A 14,902-nucleotide genomic window follows, 5' to 3' on the forward strand; every position below is an offset into this window, starting at 1 on the left:
AATTATTGACTTGAACCAAACCCGAGTCAAACCCGAGAATAAACCGACCTGACTATAACCCGCAAATTATTGACTTGAAAAAAACCCGACTTGAACCCGAGAATTACTCTAACCCGTGAAAACCCGAATTAAACCCGTCCTATTGTTCACTCGACCCGAATGTAACCCGACCCAAACCCGATCAAAAGTATGACCTGACTAAAGCATGACAACCCAAACCCGACCCGCATAAGTTATGGAATTAATCTGAATTGACCTGACCCAAGTTGACCCGACCCACTCTTACCGACTTCAATTTTGGAATTTTTTGACTTTTTTTCACCCGGAAATAAAAATTGCCGAAATTTTTACCATGGTCCCTAATACCCTCCAGGAGTCCAATAGGGAAGGTGGAACCATCCAATTTGCCTTTAAACGACCACTTTACCGGTTTACAACTTGCACCGATTTCATTACTTCAAGCCTACCACGAACAGTTATTACAACAAATAATGATCATATATGGTTCCAAACGACATTATATGACCCCGAGATGTATTCTCAAGACTTTTAAGACTTTTCGACACCATACTTTGAAACATTCTAAATTTCTCAAAAAGCAAGGATATTAGTTTTCAATTTTGGAATTTTTTGACTTTTTTCCGCCCGGATATAAAATTTTTCGAAATGTTTACCATGGTCCCTAATACCCTCCGGAAGTCCAATTGGCTGGGTGGAACCATCCAATTTGCCTTTAAACGACCAATATACTGGTTTACAATTTGCGCTGCTTTCATTAACCCAAGTCTACCATAAACATTTATGAGAACATATAATGATCATATATGGTTCCAAACGGCATTATATGACCCCGAGATGTATCCCTTATAATATAAATGCTTTTTGATACCGGGCCTCGAAACTTCCAAAATTCCTCAAAAGCATGGATATTTAGCCTTCAATTTTGGAAAATTTTGACTTTTTTTTTTCGCCCGAATATAAAAATAGCCGAAATGTTTACCATGGTCCCTAATATCCTCCAGGAGTCCAATTGGGTTGGTGGAACCATCCAATTTGCCTTTAAGTGACCAATCTACCGGTTTACAACTTGCAGCGATTTCATTACTTCAAACCTACCACGAACATTTATTACAACAAATAATGTTCACATATGTTTCCAAACGTCATTATATGACGCCGAGATGTATTACCAACAATTTCAAGACTTTTCGACACCGGACCCCGAATATTCTAAAAATTATCAAAAAAACGTGTATATAACATTCAATTTTTTAATTTTTTTGACTTTTTTTAGCCCAGAAATAAAAATTTCCGAAAATGTTTATCATGGTCTCTAATACCCTCCGGAAGTCCAATTTGTTAGGTGGAACAATCCAATTTGCCTTTAAACAACTAATTTACCGGTTTACAACTTGCGTTGCTTTCATTAACTCAAGTCTACCATAATGATCATATATGGTTCCAAACGACATTATATGACCCCGAGATGTATCCCTTATAATCTACAGACTTTTCGTCACCGGACCCCGAAACCTCCATAATTTCTCAAAAAGCGTAGATATTAGCCTTCAATTTTGGAATTTTTTTACTTTTTTTCGCCCGAAATTAAAAATTGTCGAAATGTTTACCTTGGTCCCTAATATTATCCGGGAGTCCAATTGGGCGGGTGGAGCCATCCAATTTGTCTTTAAACGACCAATTTACCGGTTTACAACTTGCACCGATTTCATTAATTCAATTCTACATGAATATTTATTGCAACTAAATAATGATCATATATGGTTCCAAACGACATTATAAGACCCCGATATGTATTCCCAAGAATTTCTAGACTTTTCGACACTGGGTCCCGAAGACTCCAAAATTTCTCAAAAAGCGTGGATAGCCTTCAATTTATGATTTTTTTTTTGTCTTTTTTTAGCCCTGAAATAAAAATTTCCGAAATGTTTACCATGGTTTCTAATATCCTCCGGGAGTCTAATTGGTTGGGTGGAACCATCCAATTTGCCTTTAAACTGCCAATTTATTGGTTTACAACTTGCGCTGATTTCATTAGCCTTCAATTTTGGAATTTTTTTTACTTTGTTTCGCCCGAAAATAAAAATTGTCGAAATGTTTACCATGGTCCCCAATACCCTCCGGGAGTCCAATTGGGTGGGTGGAACCATCCTATTTGCCTTTTAACGGCCAATTTACCGATTTACAACTTGCACCGATTTCATTAGATCAAGTCTACCACAAACATTTATGACAACATATAATGATCATATATGGTTCCAAATGTCATTTTATGACCCCGAGATGTATTCCCTAAAATCTCAAGGCTTTTTGACACCATGACCCGAAACCTCCAAAATTTAAAAAGCGTGGATATAAGCCTTCAATTTTTGATTTTTTTTTACTTTTTTTTCCCTCACAAATAAAAATTGCCGAAATTTTTACCAAGGTTCCTAATACCCTTCAGGAGTCCAATTGGGTGGGTTGAATTAACCAATTTGCCTTTATATGGCCAATTTAATGGTTTACAACTTGCACCGATTTCATTAAATCAAGCCTACCATGAACATATATGAAATTATGACAACATATAATGATCATAAATGGTTCGAAACGGTATTATATGACCCTGAGATGTATCCCCTTAAATTTAAAGGCTTTTCGACATCGGGCCTCAAAACTTGCAAAATTTATCAAAAACGTGGATCTTAGCCTTCAATTTTGGAATTTTTTGACCTTTTTTTTTTTGAAAACAAAAATTCCCGAAATGTTACTGTAGGGAATATTTCTAGCATCTCACACTTGAGCCCCACTGTGATCATACACTCAAGCATGGTGGCGTCGAAAGGGAAGGAAACTAGAGTAAAAGAATCGCCAACAAATTTTAGGAACTTGTAAACCGTTCATAGGGGGAAGGTTACACTCCTTCATAATCCATGAGATCGCTAACTCCATAGTGGTTCGGAATCATGACTAGATAATCGCGGATGAAGGTACAAATCCAACCTAAAAGAGATTGAACCTGCCCTGAAAATAGACCTCTTTTTTATTCTTCTCATATTCATGTGCGCTTTCTGACTAACGTACAATCAACAGATTAACCCTAAACTTGTTTATCTATATTGATTGAATATTAATGCACAAACAAATTTATTATTGGCGATCACTTGAATTATAATCATATTAGCCTAAACAAGATCTTTAATTATCTTATTAAGCGTGATTACAAGTACAAATTCCCTTTAATCATGCATAAAAGGCGTGATCAAGCAATAACAATAATATATATCAAGCAACGTAACAACAATAATCATCATCATAATCTCAATAAAGCACAATAATATTAGTAAGATCCTAGGCATGATACTAACTAGATTAATAACAAATCCTAGCATGTCACTAAACAATAAAGATCAAATCTTTAGCCCTAACATAATACTAACATGATATAAGAAAAAGAATAGGAGGCATTATAGAAACATACATGATATTAGAAAGCAATACAAGATATTAGAAATATTAATTAATACCCTAAATATGATACTAGGAATCATAAAGAGAACCTAACATGATACTAGGAATTAATATAATTAAAGCATGATTTCTAATTAAAGTAATTAAATTACTTGGATGCCTCGTATCTTTTTCTTATAACAAAATACACGCTTTAGTAACTTCAATGAAAATAATAAATCAAACAATTAAATTAAATAATTGAAATAGGGATTGGGACCAAACCTTCAGAAATTATCAACCTTTCACGTCTAGGGCGAAGGCAATTTCGAGCATGGCTAGGTGTGTCTAAAACTAATGTATGCGGAATTTTGTAAGAGGGAAGGTTAAGAAAAAGAATAGAGAGAGAATAAGTATCTAGCTTTTAGAGAGAGAATAAAGATGATGATTGTGAATGAATAATAACGGGGAGATACGACCCCAATTTATAGAAAAAAAAAGTTCGCAAACCGATCGAAAACAAAGCAAGTCCTATTTGGACTAAAAGACCTCCTGTCGTGAACGACAGGAGTTAGCGCAGGCAACAACTATTAGCACCAGGCGATAGGCTTGTCGTCTTGCACTGAGTCAAAAATAAAACGCGCTTTGCACGCGAAATCCTCTTTTTAATATGATTAAGCAGAAAATTCTGCGTTTATCAAATTAAAATCGTGTTTATAATAACACACTTATTTTATTCCAAATAAAACTCTTTAAAATATAATTATCAATCCTAATTCTATTAGAATTTAAAAGAACCTTCTAGATATTCTAGAAGATTAAAATAAATCCTAATAACTTTAGGAATAACAATTAATAGGCCCTCCTCTAGATCATTAGGCCGGATATAAAATTCATTTCGGGCCAAATTTAGTATTTTGGCCATAATTTCCTCATTATTCATCGGAATTGGACTTATACTATATCGTTAGAAAGCTCTTTTTGAGCCCGACCCAACTACACTATTATTGCCTAATAGGACCTTTATCATGGACCAAACTAAATTGGACTGGCTATTTCCATAAATAGAGTATAAACAGAAATATTTTCAAAAACAGAAAGAGAGATATCTTAATAAAAACAACCGCATCACTAGACTTTTCACATTTTTTCTTCGTTCGATAATCAAATGACAAGAAAGGTATTTATCACTGGGTTTGGCTTTGGGGAGAAATATTTGGGAGTCTACATTTACCATGGTCCCTAATACCCTCCGAGAGTCCAATTGGGTGGGTATAACCATCCAATTTGACTTTAAACGACCAATTTACAGGTTTACAACTTGCACTGATTTCATTAAGTTAAGCCGACCACGAACATTTATGACAATATATAATGATCATATATGGTTCCAAACGAAATTACATGACCCCAAAATGTATCCCCTAAAATCTCAATGATTTTCGACACTGGGCCTCGAAACATTCAAAATTTCTCAAAAAGCGTGGATATTAGCCTTTAATTTTAGAATTTTTTGACTTTTTTCGCTTGGATATAAAAATTGCCGAAATGTTTACCATGGTACCTAATACCCTCCAGGAGTCCAATTGGGTGGGTGGAACCATACAATTTGCCTTTAAACGACCAATTTACTGGTTTACAACTTACACCGATTTCATTAATTTAAGCCTACCACGAACATCTATGACAACATATAATGATCATATTTGGTTCCAAACGACATTATATGACCCCCATATGTATTCCCCAAAATCTCAAGACTTTTCGACAGCGGGCCCTGAAACCTGAAAAATTTCTCAAAAAACGTGGACATTAACCTTCAATTTTGGAAATTTTTTGACTTTTATTCGCCCGAAAATAAATATTGCCGAAATATTTACCATGGTCCTTAATACCCTCTGGTGGTCCGATTGGGTGGGTGGAACCATCCAATTTGCCTTTAAACGACCAATTTACCGGTTTACAACTTGCACTGATTTCATTAACTCAAGCCTACCACGAACATTTATGACAATAAATAATGATCATATATGGTTCCAAACGACATTATATGACCCTGAGATGTATTCCCTAGAATCTCAAGGCTTTTCGATACCGGGCCCCGAAACCTCCAAAATATCTCAAAAAGCGTGGATATTAGCCTTTATTTTTGGAATTTTTAGACTTTATTTGCCCGGAAATAATAATTGCCTAAATGTTTACCATGGTCCCTAATACCCTCTGGGAGTCTAATTGGGTGGGTGCAACCATCCAATTTGTCTTTAAACGGTCTATTTTCGGTTTATATAACTTGCACCGATTTCAATGAATAAAGCCTACCACGAACATTTATGACAACATATAGTGATCATATATGGTTCCAAACTTCATTAAATGACCGCGAGATGTATTCCTTAAAATCTCAAGGCTTTTCGACACCGTGCCCCTAAACCGCCAACTTTTCTCAAAAACCATGAATATAAGCCTTCAATTTTGGATTTTTTTTATTACTTTGTGCCCGGAATAAAAATTGCCGAAATTTTTACCATGATCCCTAATAACCTCCGGGAGTCCAATTGGGTGGGTTTAATTATCCAATTTGGCTTTAAACAACTAATTTAACGGTTTACAACTTGCACCGATTTCATTAAATAAAGCCTACCACGAACATTTATGACAACATATAATGATCATAAATGGCTCCAAAAGGCATTATATGACCCCGATATGTATTCCCTAGAATTTCAAGACTTTTCGACCCCGAGCCCTGAATCCTCCAAAATTTATTAAAAAGCGTGGATATTACCCTTCAATTTTTTAATTTTTGACTTTTTGACTTTTTTCGCCCGAAAATAAAAATTGCCGAAATGTTAACCATTATCCCTAATACCGTCCGGGGGACCCATTAGGTGGGTGGAACCATCTAATTTGCCTTTAAATGACGAATTTACCGGTTTACAACTTGCATTGATTTCATTAACTCAAGCCTACCACGAATATTTATGACAACAAATAATGATCATATATGGTTCCAAACCGCATTATATGACCCCGAGATGTATCTCCTTAAATTTCAAGACTTTTCGACATCGGGCCCCAAAACGTTCAAAATTTCTCAAAAAACGTGGATATTAGTCTTTAATTTTTGAATATTTTGACTTTTTTTCGCCTGAAAATAAAAATTGCCGAAATGTTTACCATGGTCCCTAATATCCTCCGAGAGTCCAATTGGGTTGGTGGAACCATCCAATTTGCGTTTAAACGACCAACTTACCGGTTTATAACTTGCACAGATTTCATCAACTCAAGCATACTACGAACATTTATGACAACATATAATGATCATATATGGTTCCAAACGGCATTATATGACCTCGAGATGTATCTCCTAAAATATCAATACTTTTCTACACTGGCCCCCGAAACCTCCAAAATATTTCAAAAAACGTGGATATTTAGCCTTCAATTTTGAAAGTTTTTGACTTTTTCGTCCGGAAATAAAAATTTCCGAAATGTTTACCATGGTCCCTAATACATTCCGGAAGTCCAATTGGGTGGGTGCAACCATCCAATTTGCCTTTAAACGACCTTTTTACCGGTTTATAACTTGCACCGATTTCATTAAATCAAACCTACCACGAACATTTATGACAACATATAATGATCATATATGGTTCCAAACGTTATTATATGACCACGATATGTATTCCCTTAAATCTCAAGACTTTTCGACACCAGGCCCCGAAACCTCCAAAATTTCTCAAAAAGCGTGGATATTAGCCTTCAATTTTGGAATTTTTTGACTTTTTATTTGCCCGGAAAAAAAAATTGCCAAAATTTTTACCATGGTCCTTAATATCCTATGGGAGTCCAATTGGGTGTGTAGAACCATACAATTTAATGTGAAATGACCAATTTACCGGTTTACAACTTGCACCGATTTACCGGTTTACAACGACCAATTTAATTAACATGCACAGAACCCGACTTGAATCGAAATATACCTTAACTCGTTTTAACCCGTCAAAACCCGAATGTAACCTGACTTGTTACTAACCTGACCTGAATTCAACCAGACTCGTTCCTAACCCGACCCGAATTTAACCCAACCTGTTACAAACCCGACCCGAAATCAACCAGACTTGTTATTGAGCTGACCTAAATTCAACCCGACTTGTTATTGATCCGACTGGAATTTCACCAGACCTATTACTTTCCCGACCAAAAAATTCAACCGGATCTATTACTAACCCGACTCGAAATTAACATGACTTGTTATTTACCCGACCTAAATTCAACCCAAATTGTTCCGTACCCGATTTCAAATCACCTTAAATAATGCAATTTAGACCACCTTATTACTGTTGATCAAAGCCATTTTGTCTAGGGAGATCAAGTCGGTCAGGCCAGCAAAAGAAAGGAGCATCATCCTCAAATTAAAGAGTTAAATATACTATATATTTGTTGTATGGTCAAAGGAGTTAATTATCTTCCTAAATTATAGACTATAGTTTTATAGTCAAAGGAAATAATTAGCTTAATAAAAATGATAATTATCTATTTGTAGTTAGTTGAACTTGAATATGACCTGACTTACAAATGATCAGACCTGACTGTAACCCGCAAATTATTGACTTGAACATAACCCGACTTGAATCCGAGAATGACCCAATTTGGAAATGACCCAACCTGATTATAACCCGCAAATTATTGACTTGAATCGAACCCGACTTGAACCCGAGAATGACCCAACTTGGAAATGACCCGACCTGATTATAATCCGCAAATTATTGACTTGAGTCGAATCCGACTCAAACCCGAGAATAACCCGACCTGATTCTAACCTGTAAATTATTGACTTGAACCGAACCCGACTCGAACCTGAGAATTACCTTAACATGTTTTAACCCGTGAAAACCTGAATTAAACTCGACCTATTGTTCGCCCGACCCGAATGTAACCCGACCTAAACCAGACCTATTGTTCGCCCGACCCGAATGTAACCCGACCTGTTATTAACCCAACCTAAACCCGACCCAAACCCGATAAGAATTATGACCCGACGTGTCCCGACTAAAGCATGACCCGACCCAAACCCGACCCGCATAGGTTATGTAATTAATCCGAATTGACCTGACCCGAGTTGACCTGACCAACTCTAACCCGACCCAAACCCGACCAGTTTACCCGAATTGTCAGAGCTCTAATTAGAGTTGAACTGAACTGAACTGAACTTATTAGAACTGAGCTGAACCTGAACTGAAAATAATTGTATGAGAACAATTCCTAAGTTATTGAAAAAATTATATATACTGAAGTCAATTCAATTTGAACTAAGCAAACTACTTCGTACTAAAGAGTGATGATTTAAGTCACAAAAACATTAAATTAGGGGTGGAAATTTGGATCAAAAAATTTGGTTCGGATCAGATTTTGAGTTAGGCTTAAAAACTATAAAAAATAGTGTAAGACTTAATATTATTACAAAATATGAAACTTAAGTCAAATCGGGTTGAGATCGAGTTGTTCGGGTTCAGTTCGGGTCAGGTTAAGGTTTCTCTTAGTAGTTTCAGGTCGGGTTATCGGGTTGATTTAGGGATTGCAGCCCTACATTATATTTTCAAATAAAAATCTAAATAATAGAAGTTTAATAGTAACTTCTAAATCAGTTGCGGTTTTATTGACCTCTTTTTACGTGTAGCTTAAAAAATTACGCATTTTGAAATGAATAAGAAGAAGGGCATGTTCTGTTCAGCATAATTTCAGTTCATTTCCTAATTTCCTTCTCTCATAATATAAACAATTCATTTAAACTCTATTCAGTTCAGTTTAGTTCCAATCACTTCAATTTAGTCCAATAAATCGGAAAGTCACCCTTCATAAACTAGGGGTTGTTTGTCTAGTAGCAGCCGACGAACAGGGATTTCCAATTAAGGAAGGCATTAAGAGGATAATGCGGAGATATTGACCTTGAATTGACTCATGTGACTTATCTTACTTTGATGACAAAATACAAGGAAATTTGATTGAGTGACAATTAGTGTAAACATGTAAATGATTATCTCTCATTCTCTTGTACATAAACCGACGAAGGAATAGTAAAATCTCAATTACACAAGCCTAGTGATTTAAAGTTTTACTTGTAGTACTTAATGATATCGACTTTAATCCCCTTTCTTCATGATTAAGTATGAATACCATTATTGTTAAATATGCCTTTAATCGATTTGCCTTCTATGAACAACAATCTTCAAAAGTGATAATATCTGTTATACTAGGCTACGACTCTACGAGTTTCCACTTAAGTCTAGTTCTAGGGCCTATTTTGTTTATGTGCGTTTTGCATTAGAGCAAAATACAAACTCTTTATATTCTAAAGGATTACCCTAATTCCGAAATTCGTATTGTTTTTACCTCTCTTTTTTCTTTCGGTTTTTTAAAATCATTCTAGCATCCGTCACAACAGTTATGAGACCTCAATTTTATTATTTTTTTAAATAAAAAAAATCTACAATTAGTGAGTAAAAAACTCGAAAATAAATGTGATGTTCTTTACTCTTTAGGCAGCGAATCAAACCTGTTTGGCACTGAATAAAATCCGCAGACATGAACACTAAATTGGAGGCTTACATGCAGCACAGTACTACACTTGTGTTGATTGGAACATTGGTCCCCTAGATTAGCATTAGCCCTAACATATCATATAATATATAAAAATAAATATAATATCATATAATTTCTTCTTTCCAACATTGTGGCTTACTATAGATATCATACTAAACTATAATATTCTACTTCATTTCATTTTGATAATCTACTTTGCATATTAAAAGTCTTGTCACTTTGAATGCCTTTTTATAGATATAATCTTTCATGCTTATCAGCTGTAGTTGTTGTCCCTTTCAATCTTTTTATTTACTACTTGTATAGTTGTATAAAACTATTTTTTTAAAATAAATATATAAATAAAATTCATCTATAGATAGCCACAACATGTAATATTGAATATTATTTTGTTGTTGTGGGTACGTATCGGTATCACCATTTAAAGTTTTACCCACTAAACTAAGTGGCATATATGTTACCGCTTAAATAGCTAATATGTTAGCGCTATATATAGTGATTATTTTTGTAACTTTATTTTAGGTAAGGAAGAAGACTCTAGCGAGCCTGGTTGGTATCTTGTAGAGATCAACAAAACTAGGAGGATCGAGTTTTTCTCCTAATATGTGGTGTATTATGCAGATGCTCACGAACGTTATTAATATGTAATTTTTGAAAGTTGGCCAAACCACTATTAAAAACAATTATACTATTAAATTTACGTAATTAAAAAATTGTCAATTAATAAATCGACAAGAGTTAAACAATTTTCGACAGCTAACAACTATTACAACAACTACTTATCTTGGAGATCGGATCCATACATATGCTTTAGCTTGAGTGCCGCCTGTCATTTTGGGCACTAAAGATTGGAGTTAGATCAGATAAATGCTTTGTAATTAATTAGTGAAGACACCTTATTACTACTACTATTTTTTTTTTTACGAATTATTATTACTCCCTCCTTTTCATAATGTTAGTCCCATATGGAATCAATCACATAAAATAAGAAAAGAAATATATTTGGAATCTAACATTAAACTATAACATAATTCATAATTAGTTTACCTTATTTAACTTTTTTGATTTTTTATTAGGAAAGCATAAGTTATAATTGCATAATTTAAGGTAAATATTTCCTTACCTAGAGTCATGTCATCAATCCACAACCAATTAATTTCATAAAAAATCAAGTTAGAAATGAAATATATTCAATATGAGTACATCTTTTTGAAACGCCCAAAATAGTATATGGGACTAATATTATGAAAGGGAGGGAGTACTTAAAAATCTAAAATTATTACTAAAAATTAAAAAAAGCCGCAACCTCTCGTAACATCAGTCGACAAGTGTCTCAAGGACAATAGGTAGAGACGTTGTTTATTTTAATCATCATTACAAAACAATTGCACGAGGCTTTCTTAAAACACACTTTGACTAATATGCGCAGCACTCCTTAAGTAATAATAATCCTTAATTACTTAATTATTTCAAACTAAAACTTAATTATTGTGCGGGCCATCATACTATGATTGTTTTAGGGCTACTTTTCAATTAAAACTCGAAAGATTCACCCAATATTATGATGCATGAAAATTATACGTATTTCCTAATCAAAACTTCTTCTCTTGAGTAAAAACAGAAAACAATTTTTCAAATAATTTCTTCTTCTATTGTCCATATATATATATATATATATATATATATATATATATATATATATATATATATATATATATATATGAACAAGCCCTAAGCCAATATGTCAATGTTTGTAATGTGATTTTTTTAATATGTAGTAAGTATATATTTTTAATCATCTTGATATAGGATAATATAAAGTTGTTACAACTATATAGAAATTCACTTATATAGAGCATTTATGGGAATCTAAGGGTGTAATAAACATTTTTTTTTTGGCATATATGGATGGTAGTGCGATGAGTTTATATTTGGTATCTAAAAATAACCTATATCAGATTTGAGACTATTATATTACCCAATACTTCAGATTTTGAATAGAATTTCAGATTCTAAAATAGTTTTCTATATAGGTGTTTTAGGTTATTTAAATTTAATATTAAAATAGATCTTAGAATATTCATATTAGATCGAACACACCACTACTTTTATTTTTCTCCATTGTGGATTGTTTTGTAATGATGAATGTTATAATAAAACAAAAAGTATGGTGTTCTAATCAAGTTTGGGGAAGAGATTATGATGGTTAAGAATGGTGGTGGGGAGCTTGTGATCATAGTAATTAGTGGCACATAGTTAGTTCCCAACATTTAGAGTTGGGGGATTTTAGTTTTAAGTCTTATTAATGCAATCAAGAAGCAATAATAAATCATTAGTTAGTGGAAGATGTTTAATTATACTATAATGGTCTATAAGTTTGACCCAAAATCTGTTTTTTTTTTCATGTAAAGAGGGACCCACCTTGGCCGTAGCAGAAGCCAAGGGTCTTGAAATTGATATTATGCGGCACAAATTATAAGGTTGATTATGTAGCTAGATTACTTTTCACCCACTTAAAATTAAAAACCACTCGTGCAACCGAAGGAAAAAGGATTAATAGGAGGGAATGAATTAGCCATTATCATGCTTAGGTTGTTTATAATTAGTTTACTTTCTGTAAGATCTTAGGATAATGTTTTCATTTGAGTGGAGGACTCTCCAAAAAGTACCATATCATGTGCAAGACAATTACTTGGTATATGCTCAATTTATCTTTGATTATAGGGTAATTATGTAACTATGTAAGGCTATGTTCACTTCAGTTTATTTCAATAAATTTTAGCAAACATGAATAAGCAAATAAGCTAAAACCGGGGGGGGGGGGGGGGACTCGATCTTAATGTGATTTTGACAAATTGTACTTAAAATTTCTTCCTCGATTCATAATTTATACTGATTTTCCGCTTTCCTCCCTTTTATACTAGACTCTTTTTTTCTTTCATCATTAAACACCACTCACGACTTGCCCAATAAGGCCACCCCCTTGTTTGGAAAATAAGTATTATTTATATACTATTATTGACAATATGCTAACATACAAAAACTAATTTTATTTATCATGTAAATAAAATTTTGATAGATGGGTCTTTCCCAATGGTAAACCTTAAGAATTACAATAACACTTCAAAGCATAAGAGTAGCAAAATTGCACACTAATTCTCAATTAGAAGCTAGTTTGGTCGATGCTAGCAATTGCTATAATTAATAGCATGTGAAACCCTGACATATCTACCTAAAATATGATCGAAACCATTATTTAACCGATTATTGCAAATTCAGTGTGCTAATTGCCTAATTGTACCATTAAGAACCTAACTACTAAACTACCTACCTGTCCTACCTTATTGTCCTCGTTGAATCAAACATTATTCAAAGCTTTTAACTTAAATTAATCCATTAATTAAAAGGTAATGTTACTTCGCTTCATCCCCAAGGATACATATAAACATGTAATATAAGATACTTGTACATTTATGATTGATACCAACTTAATTAGAATTACATGATAGAGTATAAAACATATTTCTAGGCCTCAGCCATCAACTTAACTTTTGATTAAGTTGGTCCTCTAACATAGTATTAAAGCCAGCCTAAGTCGTTTTCTCCACATCTCTATCTACTCTAACATGGTATCGGAGCTAGCATGACACAAAGGTCACATGTTCGAATCTCATCCACCCCCACTTTCAAGTGAAATATTAAGCACTGGGTATGAGGAGGGTCCATGCTGCATCCATACTTCTAGTCCAAACGGGATTTCGTGTGAGGGGGCGTGATAGAGTATAAAACATATTTTTAGGCCTCAACCATCAGCTTAAACTTTGGTTGATTTGGTCCTCTAACGTAACACAGCAAAATCACCAATAATAAGTGTAACTAATGTTTGAAATTTAACTTAATATTTTCAATTTTCACCTTATATCTTAGGGCTGTCTTTATCATTCTCTAAACTAAATGTCATATAAAATTTTATCTAAAACAAAGAAAATGAATGCATATATATCCAATTGAATCAAATATATAGGACTTCCCTTCAATTAAATTCTGATTGATGTATATTTTTTTTGGATGCAAAAGAGCCATAAGCATGTAATTCCTAATCTTAATCACTAAACCAATACCTCATTGCTATGACTGATGTATGTAAGTATATTAAATTTGAGAAATATGAATTCAAAATGTGTCACTGTAATGAAAGAATGAACTAGTACTTGGGTGATAAAAATCCATATTTGAAAAAAATAAAAATAAAAAAATCCAACAACAAATAAAGTGGCAAGCAGCTAATTAAGTAAAAAGGAACTGCAGCAATCAATAAGCTAAGTACACCATTATGAAACATGACCCTACGCATTTGTGGACTTGGTGACTTTTCAAATTGAAAGATAGAGAGCACTTCTTTAATGTCCTTGAGGTCATAGAGCACAATGGAGAAAAAAAAATGATAATAGGAAAAAATCAATGGAGGAGGAGAGAAAATCGTTTTCCTTGAAAAGGAGTTCACTTTACAATTTTAAAGAGATTTCATCGCAAATATGTGACAATAAGAAAATCAGTCTCTTAGCATTATAAAGTATTTAACTCATGATTATTTTCACAATATGAAACACTTTCATGTGCTGTTTGGAAACGCCTTCAACAAAAACTTAAACCAACTAAAAATTAGGTGATTTAAGTTCTCAAATTTGATCTTAAAAATACTATTACTAACTTACTATTTAAAAAAATGAGAGATAAAATATTCATGTACTTGTGATTCGATTAGTACTATAAATATATATAATCATGAAGATTTGGTGTTATTGGAAGATCGAAAAGAGAAAGCATTCCAAAAAAAAATATATTGGAG

This window comes from Chenopodium quinoa, unplaced genomic scaffold, assembly GCF_001683475.1.
Source record: "Chenopodium quinoa cultivar QQ74 unplaced genomic scaffold, ASM168347v1, whole genome shotgun sequence".
Lineage (NCBI taxonomy): Eukaryota > Viridiplantae > Streptophyta > Magnoliopsida > Caryophyllales > Amaranthaceae > Chenopodium > Chenopodium quinoa.